Raw genomic sequence first — 17,148 nt, 5'->3', positions numbered from 1 at the left:
GCGCTCTCACCGCTGTCCATAGGCTGAAGCTGCATACAAGGCTCTTTTAAGGATGCTTGCATGCTGAGCTCTCCCCATTTTTCCCCTGGGGCCAAAGGTTTCTTCTCTGAGGGCAGAAAGCACCACCACATCCTCTTCCTCTCTTCTCTGTTCGCTCCACTGCAGCAAGTCGAGCTGGCTACATCCACCCCAAAATGCAGTTTATGTTCAAAAGAGACTCAAGTTCAGTCTATGGCTAACATTATGCAAGAAAAGTCTAGCTCAGAAAGCTACTCTTCTCATTCTTTGCCCATCTAAGATTTTTTATCTTCTTTTATCATCTCGGTCTCAGGCTGTTTCTCTCTCTCTTCTGAAACTACTAGTCATGAGAATCAATGTCTAAGAAAAGTTTCTTTCTGCCAAGCAAGGGTTAACAGTTTCTAGCTCTCGGCAGGGTGCAGGCTCAGGCACTCCCAGGCTGGGCAACTCTCACGTGGCTGGGCACCTTCTCCCGGAGGGGGGGGGGGGGTGAGCACACACGGAAGGCACTTCCACAGTTTTCCACCCCTCTATCTTAGATGGGGCAGCTCAGTTCCAGAGTCTTGTCTACTTTCTTCTCCCCCCTGGGGCTCCGGCTTACCTGAGCCCGACCACGTGTTTCCCCTCTCCCACCCAGCCTCGTGGCTGGGCGGGGGAAGGAGGCCTGAGACGTCTGTCCTCTTAAACTGGAATCCAAAAAGAGACCGAACCCCCCTGGAGTCCTGCTTTTAACTCTTTGTGTCCTCAGAAGCGTGTCTAAATTTCTGAGTGACCAATCCAGGTGCCAGCAGAAAAGCTGATCACTGATTGGCTTGCCCACGTCCCCCTGGAAAAATTCACCTCTCCCCGCAACCACGACAGTGGTGAATCTTCAAACCAGGCCAGGGGGTGCATCTACTTCTTGCTCAGCCAGGGCACTAACTAATTCTCCTCTGACACATCTAGCTTCTTGTCTTGGGGTGCAGTTTCCCTAAAAAAACCCTCCCAGGATCCACCGGGACAGTTTTATTTGCATATACAAATGCATATGCATTTGTCCTGGTTGCAGCAGAGGTATTCCTGCTGAAGGAGGTAGTTACAGAGAACAATGACAGGGCTATCTAGGCATGGGCAGCTTCTTTTCACATTTTAATTAGGTAGGAAAGTGTTGCCAGGCAACTTTTCTTCAGGGCAGCTTCTCTCCCTACTCAAACTGGCTGGGGTGTGGGGGTTACCTCTAGCCAGGAGGGGGTCAGTTGCTTTTGAAAAACAGCAGCCTCCCCCAGTTATGGGGGTTCTCTGCAAGACGGAAAAACCCCCATTTTTCTAAAAGGCAGGGAGACAGCACAAATTGGTAGGAGGGTGGGGTTGCATTCTGAGCTCAGAGCTCTTTTAATATGCTAATGGGTGCTCTGTGCTTTCCTCTGGGGGGGATGGGGGGACTGTCTGCTATGGAGCTAGGACAGAGATAGCCCGGCCCCTCCCGACCAGGAAATTTGTTTATAACAGGGATGGAACTGGCCAATTGTTAAAATCCCAAACCATTCCCTGATTCTATAGTGATTGTGAAAATAAGTTGATTAACGTTATGGAGCTGCAGTAGCTGATGCCATGAATTAATCCATGTGATCTGGAGCTGCTACACTGGGTTTTGTGAAAAAACAGAAGTGGAACAAAGTTGCACTTAATAAATTTTATAGGATAAACCCCCAAATCACCAAAGTGTTTGTTTCTCTGCTTCCCAAAAATAATCAAGTGGGAAAATGGAGCAGAAAACCCCTTGTAATTTCCATGCGGTTTCTCCTTTTGAGGTTCCTTGTTATGGTGTCAACATGAGGCTTCTTTGGGTTAGAGGGGAACGTAAACTTGATAATTTCAGTACAGCTTAGCAAAGAATGTGTTTCATTCATTGCCTCAAAAATACTGCAGATTACCATGGAAAGGTACTCCCGGAGGTGGGAAAATATTCTTCTGTACTTGTCTGAATTCCGATTAAAATTTGGTTTGTTTTCTAATTCCCTAATGAAATAGGATGTTTGATTTCAATTAAAGTGAAATGTCATCATTTTTGGTTGTACTAATGGATATAGAATACTGCAGTCCATTAGGGAGAAAACAGTGGATTTGGGAAAAGGCCAAGAGGTGCAGAGGATGTAAAGAGATTTTCCATGCATTTTCAATTTTTGTAATGGACATATGTAGGTCATTATGGAAATCCATGGGTTGTGATGACAGGAGTACAGAAAATATAATAAGGCAATCTCTCATCAAGATTTCAGCAGGAATTGTTCATATTTCCTAAATCTGGAAAAATGCTTGGCCAGGGCTTAGAGTAACCTGGGCTAGAGGAAGTTGTCTCTGCCCATGGCAGGGAGGGATGAGCCTTAAAATCCCTCAGTCCAAATCTCTTCCAGCCCAGCCTTGAACAATTCCAGGGCTGGGGCATCCACAGCTTCTCTTGGAATATCATTTGGAGCAACCCTCTGGGAGAGTTTATGAGATTTAACAGTTTATTTCCCTGTATGGTATTCTTTGAATTATTGAGTGTTCTTTGAAGTCTCTCCACTGTTGGCAAAAATTTGTTGTTGTTGTAAATTATTTTATATCTTATTTTATGTCTTATTTATGTTATTGCTGTTTGTTATTGAGCCTGGACCCGTCAATGGCAGGGGACCCTTGGGCTGAGTCCCATGCGCTGCCATCTGTCGCTTGTCCTTATAACTGAATTAAAAACTGCTGTAAAAAATACATGGGAATAAGAATAGGAGAGGGATGAAGAAGGAAATAATTGGGGGAATACATGGCTGAATTAGTTATTGTCCCAATTAGCTGCCTCAATTAGTTCCTTGACAAGGAACACAGAGGGAAGAATAAAGGGCTATTGGCGACAAGGCCAGTTTTTAGGGAAGCTGCTCCTCTAAGTGTATTATGATTGCAATAAGCTGCAGGTTTTGGTTAAATGGATTTTGATTCTGCTTATTTTTCTAGCAGTAGATTCGTTTCACTTCCATATTAATCTCCTTTTATTAAACCATAGAAATCCCAACCTTTGTTGTTCTGGGAGCAGCCTAGGACATAATCTAACTTTACAAAAAAATACAAGTATTTGTGCTTAGTAAAGAGATTGAGGTTGGATTTGAATCCCGTGAACTGGACACACAATTATGTCATTTCCAGGTCTAGGAGAAGTTGATTATTTGGGATGAACGTGAGGATGGAAATTCTACTTAAACTAATTTTCATGGCAAACTGGTTTCAGTGTCTTGGAGGGAAACAAATTCCTTTTTAAAGTAATGGCTTTAAGCTGTGCCAGGGGAGGCTCAGGTTGGACACCAGGAGGAACTTCAGCGTGAAAGGGGCTGCCCAGGGAGGTGGTGGAATCTCCATTCCTGGGGCTATCCAAGGGACAGGGAACACCTGGATGTGGCACTCAGTGCTCTGGGCTGGTGACAAGGGGGGGATCGGGCACAGCCTGGGCTCTGTGATGCTGGAACTCTTTTCCAACCTAGTTGACTCTGATTTGATAAATTTGGAATTCGATCTTTCTCTATCCACTCAGGAAGAGGCCAGATGGCATTAAGGGAAGTGAATGTCCATTGTGACCCAGGGATGGGTGTGAAGTCACCCAGAGGAGCTGTGGCTGCCCCATCCTCAGAGTGCTCAGGGCCAGGTGAGGCCGGGCTTGGAGCAGCCTGGGCTGGTGGAACTCCGCAGCAGAGGTCTGCTTGGAGCTCCCAGACATTCCAGTAGGAGCACGGGAGCCACAGACGCATTTCTGCACTATCTCTGGACCACCTCCCACACACCAGATGGGAACACGGGCAGTGACACAGGATCCCTCTCCCTTAGGAAGAGCTGCAAATGCAGCCTCAGAACCTCCGACTGCAATGTTCTCTGTTCCTTATTGGGCACTAAATGTAATAGGTAAATATCCAATCATAGTCTCAAACCAGTCATGGAAATGTGTGGAGATCTCCCTAAAAGCTCCTGTTCCCCAGCAGGAATTCTAGGGCCTTGCTCAGCTCCATTGATGATGATGTCTGTAGAGACAGGGAGCTGAAAAGGTTGCAAAGAAATGGAGGATTAGGGAAAAAAGAGTCAGGAATTTACACCAGCTGAGTATCCAACTCTCTAATAAACAAGGATCCTTTATAAGATAATTCAGCTGTCATAGGGCTGCCCTCCTGTCCTGTCCCCGCCTGGGAGAGACACAGCTGGCACCTGTGACTGTGTGCTCCTGCCTGTGTTGGAGAAGGTGAAGCAGCCAGGCAATATGTAGGATGGGCCTTTCCAGGTCTGGTCTGAGGCTCCAGAGGAAACATCTGATATTCCTGAGCTTAATTCGAGTCCATCCAAAGCAAAGATGCCTCCAGCTGGCATCTCCCAGCACTCAAGGCTGGTTCTTGCTTGCAGTCACCACCTGAGAAAGCCTTTCCCTACTAGGTACACAACGATCCTGCAAATTGGCAGGAATGCCTGCCATATTACAGCTCCTGCATCCAAAAACACAGAGAGCCTGCAATGTCAGATGCCTTGAGCTGCTGGTGGCTGGGTGAAGTCTGGCTGGCTCAGGGGCGCTTGTCTGGGGACAGGCTGGAAGCGAACTCTGGCTGCCCCTGGATCCCTGGCAGTGTCCCAGGCCAGACTGGACAGGGCTTGGAGCAGTCTGGGATAGTGGAAGGTGTTCCTGGTGTTCCTGCCCATAGCAGGGGTGGAATGAGATGAGCTTTACTGGGATTTTGAGACTTTCATTTCATCACCAGGAAGCACAAGGAAGATGAGGGGTCCGGAGGAAGAGGAGTGAGGCAAGGTGGGGAAAGTAAAGATGTGTTTCCCACATGGGTAACTCCCCAATGATCCGCTGGAGGAGGGATTTGGTCCTCTCCTGAAATCCTGAACCAGCCTCATTTGGATTTGCCAAGCACCTGTGAAAGAATGCAGCTGCAAGGCCCCGGGAAAACAATGGGAACTGTGACAGTTCATTAATATAAGGCAGCCCCGAGATTTATTTGGGAAAGCCATTGATACAGAATTCCACTGGAGGGCTCAGTGGCATTCCCAAGGTATGCCAGGGAGCAGCAAGTTAGGGTTGTGGATGTGTGTACATCATGTAAACACCGGGTTGGGAACTGGGACAACTTACTGGGTTTGTCAGCAAAACAAATGGAGGAGGACTGATTGCTTCAGCACTTCCTTCCCTTATCTTTTATTCCATATTCATTTGATAGGTTGGGATTTTTCCTTGTTTTCTTTCTTTCTTTTTTTTTTTTTTTTTTTGGTAGTTTGCTCTGGATATTTTTTTCTGGTGAAGCAAGGGTTTGGAAAGTGCAGGCATCATTTCAAACTGTGATCTGCACAGATGGGAATGAAGGAACATTCTCCAGGCGAAAATTGTTCTCGGAGACATTTGGATTGAGCAGGATTTGTCTCTGTGAAGGGCGGAACATCCTGATTTCCAACAGGAGGGTGCTTGGGCAGCCCAGGGGTGCTGGGGACAGACCAGGGGACACATCCCAGCAGGCAGTGCCCAGCCAGTGGGTCCAGCCCAATGGATCCAACCCTTCTCCCACAGTGCAAGGCACAATAATCCACGGAAAGGGCTGTCCCATGGAAAAACACTCAGGATCAGGCTACTGAGGTGGTTTGGTGGTGTTGTGTCCTTACAAACCTTGCTGCTTTTAATAAGTTTGAGGTGTCTGTGTTGCCCGGCGCTTGATGAAGAGTTTCTGTCACCACAGGCAGCAGTTACAAATGACAGGGTGGGCAGGGATGGGCTGGGCAAATCCAAAACAATTTGCTTTGCATAGATTAGCAGCTCCTATAGAGATCCCACATTCATCTGGGAGAGGTTTTCAGGGTGCAGTGTCAGAGAGAGGCTTTGCTGCCCACGTCTTGTGTTTTTCCCCACTTCCCTCCTCTCTTCCCTCCTCCCCCTTTTGGTTTCCAAACTGAATTTCCAGATTTCCAGATGTAACTGGAATATAACGTGGAAATAAAAGCAGGCAGTTAAATTGTCGGAGCCCATAATCTCTCCCAAAGAAAAAGAGGGAATCAGCCAACTCCATTTTCCTGCTTATGGGTCCCTGTTGCTGTACTAGTGGTAAATACACGAGAAGCTCAGCTCATCAAATTTTTAAGCACAGGATGCACCAAGGAAGCCCAGAGTGTCTGGAAAAGCTTGTGGCATCGGTCAAAGGCAGCTCTTGGGGCTGAGGCGTTGCCAGCTCCACATTCATCATCACTTCCCTTCCATCCCTGCGTTCCTTTTGTTCTCTAAACCCTAAATTTCCACGGTTTAATTTTCCTCTCATCTGGAATGGCTTTGCAAATGCTTAGCCTTAAGTAATAGTCAGTAAAGGTGAATTACCTTAAATCAAGCAAGGGTTATCTAATTTAGAAAATAGGAAATAGAGAGAAAATCAAACTAAATGAAATGCAAACAGGATAATTCATATCTAATCCATGGGCTTGCTCAACAGGAGGAGTCTTTTAGTTGTGCTCAGTTGAGCGCCTGTTCTTAGCACAACTTACAGGTCTTTGAGCCCAGACCAACAACCTCTTTAGGCCCTGCACTCCCAAAATCCTAAGAAAATGGGATTTTTCATGTCCCTTTTTGCTTTCATTGTAGCACCTCCAGCTAAGCTGCTCCTTCCTCAGTTTCCCTCAGTACTTTTATTGGCACATACTGACTCACCTGTACTTTTATAAGCACACAGGGATGGGACAGTGCCAGGGCAGACTTTCCTATGACATGTAGGAGGGACTTAAAGATCACCTCCTTCCACCCAGGGACACCTTCCACTACCCCAGGGTGCTCCAAGCCCTGTCCAAGCTGGCCTCAGACACTTCCAGGGATACCACAGCTTCTCTGGACACCCTGTGCCAGGGCCTCCCCATCCTCCCAGGGCAGGATTTCTTCCCAGTATCCCATCCAAAACTCCCCAGTTTCCCCACCCTTTAGTTCTCTTGCCTGCCTTTTTATTAATATGCAATGCACTGCTGTCCCCCAGATGAATGAAGCTTATTACAGGATTCTGCCAGAAAGCTTTCCAACTTCCTTCTAATTAGCACATGGTGCTTCATAGGAATCCTCACAGTACAGGGAGGTGTTTGTCAATTGCACAGCACCTTTTTTTCGGGCAACTTCACTTAAGATGTCCTTGTTAGATTAAAGACTCCTCAGATGCTGATTACCCCCTCCAGGAAGGTTCTTCATTGTTCTCTACACTCAGGAGTTTGTTTTATATCTTTTATTTAGGTTCATCTTGGTTTATTATGGAATCATGGAATGGTTTGGGTTGGAAGGGATTTTAAGGATCATCCCATTCCACCCCCTGCCATGGGCAGGGACACCTTCCACTATCCCAGGTTGCTCCAAGCCCTGTCCAACCTGGCCTGGGACACTTCCAGGGAAGGGGAGACCACTCACATAAGGGAATTTTCAATTGGCACATGAGAAAATGCACTGGGAGCTCCCGCTGCCATCCTGCAGGATGGATCCTGGCAGGAGTTGGTTCCAAAACAAAGGAGAACATGCCCAGCAATGTAGCAGCAATCTCACCTGCTGCTGAGCTGCTCCTGTGTGTGCTCCAGAGAGCTTTCCCTGAGACTTCCAGTAGGAAATGCAGGAAGGGCATCCCTGTGATCTGCTCTGGTGGTGGTGTTTCCTGCTCCTAATTCCTGGTTAGTAATCCAAGGCCAGATTGGACGAGGCTTGGAGCAACCTGGGGTAGTGGAAGGTGTCCCTGCCCATGGCAGGGACTAGAATCGGATGATCCTTAAAATCCCTTCCAACCCAAACCATTCCAGAATTCATTTGAGGATTCCAGAACCTTCTCTGCCCCAAAGCCTGTAGCCAGGATTTTTGGTCCCATTTCCATGCCAGTGATTCCCAAGTGACACTTTGTACCTGGTGGTAACATGAGGACAGTACTGGGGTACGCTTTCCATGGATGGAAGGCCCTGGCCTCTGTCCCTGAGCTCCTTGGTACAAGGTGGGAGCACAGCCCTGCTTCCAGGAGCCACAGGGCTGGTCCAACCCAGGTTTTGTTCCCCTTCTCCCAGTTTTCCCGCAGATTCTGAAGGATTACCAGTGATTGCTTTTCCAGTCAAACACTACCAATGAGAAGCTTTCAAGGTTAGCAGCACAATTTGGGCAAACAAGCAAACTGTTGGAGAGGCTTCATTCCTCTGTGGCAATTAAGGAAAAGGAATATCAGCAGGTCACATCTTGCTTCCGGTGCATGGGGAATTGTTTTGCCATGGAGTTTGGAAGAAGCTGGATTGGGGTTGTACTTGGTATTTAACGCAAACAAACCTATCCATTAAATGAGACTGTGGAATGGGGCACAAAAGTAAAACCGAGACCATTAAATTACAGATAAAGGTGGAAGAGTCCAAATTTTCCCAAATGTTCTAATTTTTCGTATTTTTTTCCTAACGACTGTTGTTATATTTTGGTGTGGTTAATAATACAGCAGAGGTTAAATGAAACTTGGAAAAGGGTTGTACATTAGAATTGAGATAACTTCCTTCAGTGAAGTGGAACCCAGCAGATGTAGCTGCACACTGTAATTGCTGCCTGTTTCCTGTCACTCTGATTAAGTTGCATTGTCCCTGCTCCAAGTGTAGGAATCAGTGACTTCCCATAGGGCACAGCATGGGACAACTGGCTTCGGCAGGCAAATGACTCTGTGCACCTCCTGCTTGTCCTGGTAATCGTATAGACACACAATACCCATTGATGACTCCTAAAATCAATAGGCTGTGCAGTGGGAGAGGCTCCAGGGTTTCCATGGGAGAGGCACTCCAGTCAAGAGCTGGGATTTTGGGAACAGTTCCATTCCTGAGTTCAGGAGGCCAGATAAGCCCAGTGTCTGGCTGCTGGGTTAATTCTGGTTCTTGGGAGTTACTGTGCACCTTCTAGTGTTGTTCTTCTCCTCGTTCCAAAGCATAATGGAATGGGGCAGTCTGGAAGAGAACTTAAGCACCATCCAGTTGCACCCCTCTGCAGTGCCACCTTCCACTAGACCAGGTTGCTTCATGCCCTGGCCAGCCTGGCACTCCTTCAGCACCCCTATCCCTTTGCAAGCCTGAATCCAAGTGTGGAGGAATATTTGGAGTTTCAGGGCAGAAAGATCTGGAGTGCCCTGGTGTGATTCCAAACCCAGGGAATACTTCCCTTCCTGACAATTTTTGTGATGGCTGAGGAACTGGAATGTTTTGCATCCTGACTCATCAGATGAGCATCAGCTGGACAGGAGGGCTGTGAATTAGGATTTGGGATTTAGGCATGTCTCCCCTCCAAGTCTGTGGCTGCCCCTGGATCCCTGGCAGTGTCCAAGGCCAGGCTGGACAAAGCATGGAGCACCCTGGGCTAGTAGAAGGTGTCCCTATCCATGGCAGGGGTAGGATGAGATGGGCTTTAAGGTCCCTCCCAGCCCAACCCATTCTGGGGTAGCAGGATTCCATAAAATCCCGTTTGGGCTGGTTAATCCCCAGTTGGATCTGGGGCCTTGCTTTCTAAAAATGGAAATGAATATTAGAAGTCGTTCCTTAACACATGTTTATTTTCTAATTTATAGAATGTACCTATTACACTCTCCAGACACGTGCTTGATTATAATGATTATCATATGTATTTTCCAAGGCACTCATCACCATAATATCAAATGTCATTAGAGAAATTAGGGAAGAGCAGCAGCATTCCTTCCAAGGAAAAGCCAGTTTCCTCCTTTCCCACCACAGTAGTGAGAGCAGAAGCTCAGCTGATTTTCTGTCACTTTTGTTTCAGCTCGACACAAAACAACCGAATCCCCAGGAAAATGTGCAGCGTGCACCTGAAGCCAAAACCTCTGTGAAAATCCCATGTAAAAATATCCTGGAACTGTGCAGGGAAGCACACTCCAAAATCAGGGCTGTCCACCAAGCCCTGCTTTTCCTCCCCATCCCCTGGCCAGCATAGGCACTCCCAGCACGTCCTGGTCATTGGCAGGAGCTGAGGGAGCAGGAAAACACAAGGATCAGCAGATCCTGAGCTCAGCCTTAGGGTCACAAACCCTGACTTGAATCCTGGGACACTTTTTCCTAATTTAAAGATTTCCTGATGAAAATTCTGCTTTCTGGAGCAAAACCAGATTTCAAGCCTTGGGAGGAGAGGAGCGAGGTGCCAGGGGATTTACGTGATGCTCCACGTCTTCCCAGAGGTGGGAGATACAGATCTGGATTGGTTTAGGAGAGCCATGGGGTCTTTATTTCAATATTTACTTCTTTAAGCTCCAGCAGAGGAGGGAAACAGCTGGAGATGACACAGACATCTCACTATTCCAGACCTGGCTGGTTTGTCTGGAAGACACGTGTTTGGTTTCAAGCCTATGTGTGTCCAAGGGCAGTAGGAGGGGGGCTGCTCCGGGGGGAGGCTCCCAGCTACTTCCAGGGAAGGGGCCGGAAAGAGCAGGGCATGGAGTGAGTGATCCATGGACTCAGAGCACAGGAAGGTGCAATGGAATGTGTCAGTGCCCTGACAGCTACAATATTCCCTCTCTTTATTCCTAATTATTTAAAAATAAGCATTGCCTGCTTTGTTCTTCTGGAACAGCGTCACCTTCCCACATCCCAAGGTTTTCAACCCAGCATCCAGCAGTTCCTAGGGATTTAAGGTCTTAGCTTTGGCCACTGCTCAGCAGAAGAGTCCCTTAAATCCAGTGTCACGGGGGTGAAGCAGCAGCAGGGAGCTGCCTTTGGATTGTTGACTTGGACTAAATCCTTGGGTTTTTTCTTCCTTTGCGTCATTTCTGTGATTATTTTTGTGCTTCATATGCTCAAAAATCCCTGGGAAATAGGAGGAAAAAAATCTCTTTTTTTTCTTTTAAATATTTTTGCTTTGCAAGTCACCTTGTAAAGAAGCACTTTGGTGTCTTCAGAAGGTTTGAAACCCACCTGTTTCCTGGGAGGAGAGACGGGAGCAGACAGCCTGGTGGATCCCAGTGGGAACTATGGGGAAATGAAATATATTGGCCCTGCACCTGGGAAGAGAGATTTTGAGCAGGATTTTCAGTCTCAAAGCAAAGATTTATTTTGCTTGTAGAAAGAGAACTGGGAGAACAGAGTGTTCCTCCTGCTCTGGCAGGGATTCTGCTCTGCCTCCGTGCATCCCAGGCATGCCAGCAGTGCTCTGGGGAAGGACTTACCTTGGAAAAGTGTAGTAGTGGATTCTTACACCCAAACAGGTGTTTCTATATATGTTGGAGTCCAGGATATTCCTCTGGCCGCCCTGGAGGATTTAAAGACTGTACAGGGGGGTCTGGGATCTGTACAGGGGGGTCAGTTAGACCCACACAGATCCCAGGAGGACACTGACTCTGATTCCTGTCCATGGGAGTGAATACTCACATGCAGGAAGAATCACAAATCCTAAGAATTTAAAATAAGTAGTGGATGGTTTATTATAGAATATAAATATAGAAATTAGGATTCTTAGCATATGGGGCTGAAGAGACAAGATGGAGGAATTGGGGAGTGGCCCCTGTCTTCCTTGTTCTTGCTCTCGTCCCCCATCTTGTGCTGAGTTGGGTTTTAGAGATTGGCTTAGAGTAGAACTGACATGTTAGTATAGGTAGTAGATATTGGTAAAATTTTGTAAATAAAAAATACGTCTCGGACAGTGGTTGGGTCAAGGGTGCCGTACATAAGGTGTGGGGCTCTCTGATCCGCCCAGTCCGCCGCGTGTCCTGCTCTGCTGGAGATGCCTTGCAGAGCTGAGAAAGAACTAAGATAAGGTACCCTGCCAGGGAGCCCTGGCAGACCTGAAAAAGGACTGAGATAATGAAGAATAAACAACCTTGGAAATGTGCACCGGCGGACTCAGCTTGTCGTCTCTACCTCTGGTGTGTAACACTTAGGGCAAAGAGAAGACTGAAAACCTTATTACCTCTGGGAACAGCAACCCAGAGGAAACTCCCAGGGAACAGCAACCTTGGGAGAACCCTTATTACCTTGGGGGTCAGCAACCCCAAGGAGAATCTCAAGGAAACAGCAACCTTGAGATATATAAGGGAAAGAGTTTCAGCTTACCTTGAAACATATAAGGAAGTTAAACCAGAATTTTCTATAGCCTGCTCATTGTAACTGGCTCAGTACCAGCACAGAGACAGTGATTGGACTTTGGAAGTGCATCTCAAAGCCTGTTGCCAAGTTCATTGGGCAAGGTGCCAAATAGCCCACCTAAACAATCAAGTACTAAAGGGACAGCACAGAGGTGCTCGAGGCTTTTTTGGAACGCCTTAGCCAGTGTAAGAGTGTTTTCTACACTGTGTTCGGCTTGTATTTCTTTGTTTTATAATGTTTATTATTTTTGTTGTTATTAAAACCTTTTATTTTACAAAGCATGTCCAGAGAAGCCGTCTTGCTATTTATTAAGCCATTTCTCTGCAAGGCTAGACCCTTGGAGGTATTGGGCTGCTCCCAGTACATGGCGCCCAAACAGGGGCACCTTATATTAAGATGTCCGATTCAAGTTTTGCTGACCAGCCCTCAGACAGCTAGGTCGTTTTGCTCTTGGTTTTTTGTTTTTTAAAGCGAGCTCGTGGTGGTTTTTTGGTCTTGAAAAAAACCACATTGTGGGTCTAAAAGCTAAGAGGGAGGTTGTAGAACGAATCCCCATGCTGGTGAGAGGGGATCATAGCTGGATCACTGATCCAGGAATGCAGGCAGATCTCCTCGAAGGAGAAGCTACACAGACTGGCAGAGCTGAAGTCGACAAGAAAAAAAGAAACGCCACGTGACCACAGGGATCGGGGGCAAACCAAGGGAGCTGGGATATCACGGAAAGCCAAGTTTGGTGAGTAAAATGGAGACTGTGGTAGATAAGGACAGGCGCTGCAGAAGATTTCGGGATGTGACGGAAAGGCAGCTGGACCCTTCCCCCTCCTCATCCCCAGAGATAAGCAAATAACCCCTCTGTGGTATGTAACCCCTCCTAACTCCAGTAGTTTTCCACTCCTTTACTGACTCTAGCTAGACCCACCGTCCCCTTATGATGTAGTAAAGCCCCTCGACTATTTAACTCCACGATGTAAGGTAAAAAACGCCATTTTGACCATCCACCACATTGGTGTCAGTGCTTGTCTATGGCCCGAGTGACCCAGGGGAGGCTGGGTCACCGTGCTGTCTCCTGAGAACCAGGTCACCCGCCTTCTGGTAGAAGGCAACAGGAGACCCAGCAGTTTAGTAGTTAAGCGAGACTTTTATTTTTATTTTGATTATAATTTAGCAATTTAATACTTTAATTTGAGAAGAAGCACCTCAAAAGACTTGTAAAATGAGTCTCTAAAAAAAACCCAAAGGCAGAAAAACTTATACAGGACTTTTAAAACAGTGAGGTGAAAGACATGCAGTCTGGAGAATAAAGAAATTTGATTGAAACTTTGTAACAGAAGAAAGTAAAAAAGCCTCGCAGGACAAGTTGTAAGATACCTTTAAAAGTAGCAGAAAAACAGAGCAAAGAAAATAAAACGTAAGCCAACTGGAGCTCCAATCAAGTAGAAGAAAACAACATGCTTTGATTCTGTAATCCCCAAAAGCAGTGTGTTCCTTACGCTGACTCTAAAAAGCAGACCTGGGACCTGTCCGGAAAGTCCCGAACTGCTTTTTCCCCTCTCCTTCTCCCCCAGCATGGAAACTAAGCTAATACTGGCCATATTAGCAACGTTCCCGTTCCCTCCGTCCTTCCAATTCCTTTGTGTTCCTGTTGTTCCCCTACCAATAATCCTTAAAAGAAAAGCAAATTCAGAAGGTGCTGCACAGAAATTTAAAAAAGGTGCCGAAAAAATATTTCCTTTGTGAGAAGCCACCTGCTCGCGGAGCCATATTGCCTCAGCACGAGTTTTCCCCTTTGTGGGCGGTACCATCCAGCTGTGCCTTGCAAGGCACGGCCAGTCCCACAGGTAACAGAGTCCCTCCCTATCAGCTATGGGACCACTCCCCTTTAGTGGGCTGTGCTCACAGCCCCAGCCTTCGTCACCGCCCTCAGCTCAGAGAGACGCCCCCGGCTCAGGTAACCACGGGAACCACAGCCAGTGTCTAAAAGACTACACCCCGCCCAGCACGGCAGCTGCTGTTCAGCCACAATTAAAACAAAACCCAAGTCCAAATTACAGCAACAGGTTTTGCAGATCCTGCAGTCTCTCTGTTGCCGTGCCCAGCGAGAGAGACAAACACCAGCCTATGTGAAGAGCCGTGCCTGGAGCAACAGAACCCAGCAGAGACAGTGATACAATAACTCCAGTCCCAGCGCTGAAGTAACAGCTGAAAAGAAACCAGCACCCCGAGACCAGCTCTGCTCCAGTGGCAGCAGAGCAAAACAAAAGAAAAGCAAAGACAGAGCAAGACTGAAGCAGCGAGAGCTTCTCGTCATCTCAAACCCTCCAAGAAAACAGAAGAGACAGCTAACAGTTCAATTCCAGCAACCAAGATACAAAGTAGACTTTGTCCAAAAGAAGACACACGTGAAAACCACCACAAGAATCCGCCAAAGAAGCTCAAATTACCTTAAAACCCTAACCTATTTTTTTATTTTTCAGTTTTAACAAGAAACCCAGAACTTTATAAGTTAATTTTTCATCAAGATCTCAAAAAGGCCACCAAATAATTCTAAAACAGTTTTTCTTTTCTGTTTTGTCAATTAAGTAAAGTTGTAGTAACTTGCCCAAAAATTTTTATTCCAAACTAATTATAAATGTCAACTCCTAAATATTTTTCCTTTACAGAAAATGATTCTGCAAAAATATTTTGTTTGCTCATATCTTTAATTGAAATAGGTAATTCAAAATTCAAAAGTTTTATAAATTGCCCTTATCAATATTACAAAAAAATCTCTAATTATTAAATTCACCTCTATAATTAAATTAAAAACCTTTTAAAATTCATACACCCCTAAAAACAATTTGTTTTATAAGTAGCTCAAGAAAATCTAAAATCTCATACCCGTATAGTAAAATCCTAACACCAAAAAATAAAAATCAGTTTTTAAGAAAGTCTAAAAACCATATCTCAAAACCAAAAAATAATAACTGTCTACATGTTTTTCAAAGTTCATATTTTGTATTAACAAATTTTATATGCTACAGGTTTAATAGAAAAAGCAAAGACCTCTCTACTCAAGAAAAAGTTCTAATCAATTGTAAAATTTACATTAAAATACTAATCTTTTTCCTTTTTTCTGAACAGCAACTGTATTGTGTCACATGTTAAAGCAAACACTAGATTCCTAAGTTTTATAGCAAATAGCAAGGTAATAGAAAACTTTTAACCATACATCTGCTCTTGTAAAAAGTGTCTCATATATCTCAAAATCAAATTAAGACAATTGTGCAACCATGCTCAAACTACCAAACACTAACTATGCCATCAATAGCAACAAAAGTTGACCCTCAAAACTAAAAACAAATAGTATCATGCAATATCAACCATCTAAACAATTCAAACAAATTCACTGCTCTAACCACACACTTTTTAAATTATGTTCTGCTTCAACACGTAAAAGAGAAAAAGACCAAAAAAGACAATTAAAACATTTATCATAAACATTTCTCATTCCTAAACATACAGTTGTTAAAATTACACGTTTTTCAACATATCAAATTTACCACATATGTCTTGGGTTGAAAAATGTAACCAAAAATGTGTATTCTATTCTGATCCGTTGAAACCAGTTGGGAGATATTGTTCTTTATCTCCTGTAACTCTAGGAGGGGAAGAGGGCGGATGCCTTCTGTTAATGGGACAACCGATAACACCAGATAAGGCAGTGCCTCCTTATCTCTTCCTCCACCCATCCTCCTCCGAGGGACATCACCTGTGAATGGGCCATTGAAGGCCTGTCAAATGACTGACAACATTACTTCATTCTATTGTGAGATGCTCCACACAGTGGGGAGGAGCCATCCATTCCCTCCCCAGATAAAATGGGGACACAGGGACCTCAGATCACTCCTCTTTTCCACTGGATTCTCAGAGGAAGACTGGACTCATCTCACCACCACTCCAGGATCATCTCTACTCCAACAGAACCACATCTGTCACTCCAGGAGGACTTATTTGGACTGCTTCCAACACCCTGTTTGGCAGGGTGTCTAGTCGTATTCCTGACTCTGTCAGGGTTCTCTAGGACTTTTTGTTTGTTTGCTTGCTTGTTTTGTTTTTTTTTTTGTATTACTGCATTTGCATTTTATTATTTCTAGTAAAGAACTGTTACTCTTATTCCCATATTTTTGCCTGAAAGCTCCTAATTGCAAAATTGTAATAATTTGGAGGAGGGGGTTTTACATTCTCCACTCTAAGGGAGACTCCAGTTTTCCCTGACAGATACCTGTCTTCCCAAACCTAGACATGTGGATGCATGGCTGGAAAAGCAGGGACATGTGCACAATCCTGCTTTTAGCCTAAAGGATGAGTAGAAGCTGAAACGTCCTTGAACTGTTCTTTAGATGGGATAAGGAGGAAGTAAAGTTTGGAGCAATAGCTGTAACAGGATGCTAGACAGGGTGTGTTGACCATAAGTTGGAGAAGGCTCACAGCATCCAGCCACGTGGGCAGAGCTTCTAAGCCAATTATGTATACTGCAAGGACGTGTGAACACTATGGTTTAACCAATGATGTTCAGAGTTAGGTGCATGATATGCTTAGCACAGTATAAATGTATGTCAAATAGCTGAATAAACGAGCAAGATTTTTTAACTCATACTGAGTGCTGTCTTGACTCTGGCTGATCTCCGGCAAAATTCTGGCACCCGAAAAACTGAGAAGAGGAAATGGGAACTCTCAAATCTGCGGATAATGAAGAGGCAGACGGGGAGCAGGGATCAGAGCGGGAAGGCGTCTCGACAAGGGAGATAGCAGGAATTCTGACTGCGAGCTCAAGTCAGACCCGCATAGAGGTAAGACCGCTAACCCTGAAGAATGGAGTGGGAGGCGGCCCTCGGTCTGTTGAAATGTATCCTTGCGAAGCGAGGGATAAACACCGAGGAGAGACAGCTCAGAGAGCTTTTAAAATGGGCTAAAGACCATGGATATATGAAAGACGTATCTCTGATCTTTAGCCCTGAAGAATGGAGGGCGGTGGGTGATGCCCTATGGGAAAAGACGATTGAGGGC

The sequence above is a fragment of the Prinia subflava genome (assembly GCF_021018805.1).
Source record: "Prinia subflava isolate CZ2003 ecotype Zambia chromosome W unlocalized genomic scaffold, Cam_Psub_1.2 scaffold_33_NEW, whole genome shotgun sequence".
In the NCBI taxonomy this organism is placed as follows: Eukaryota; Metazoa; Chordata; class Aves; order Passeriformes; family Cisticolidae; genus Prinia; species Prinia subflava.
This window is presented reverse-complemented; position numbering follows the sequence as displayed.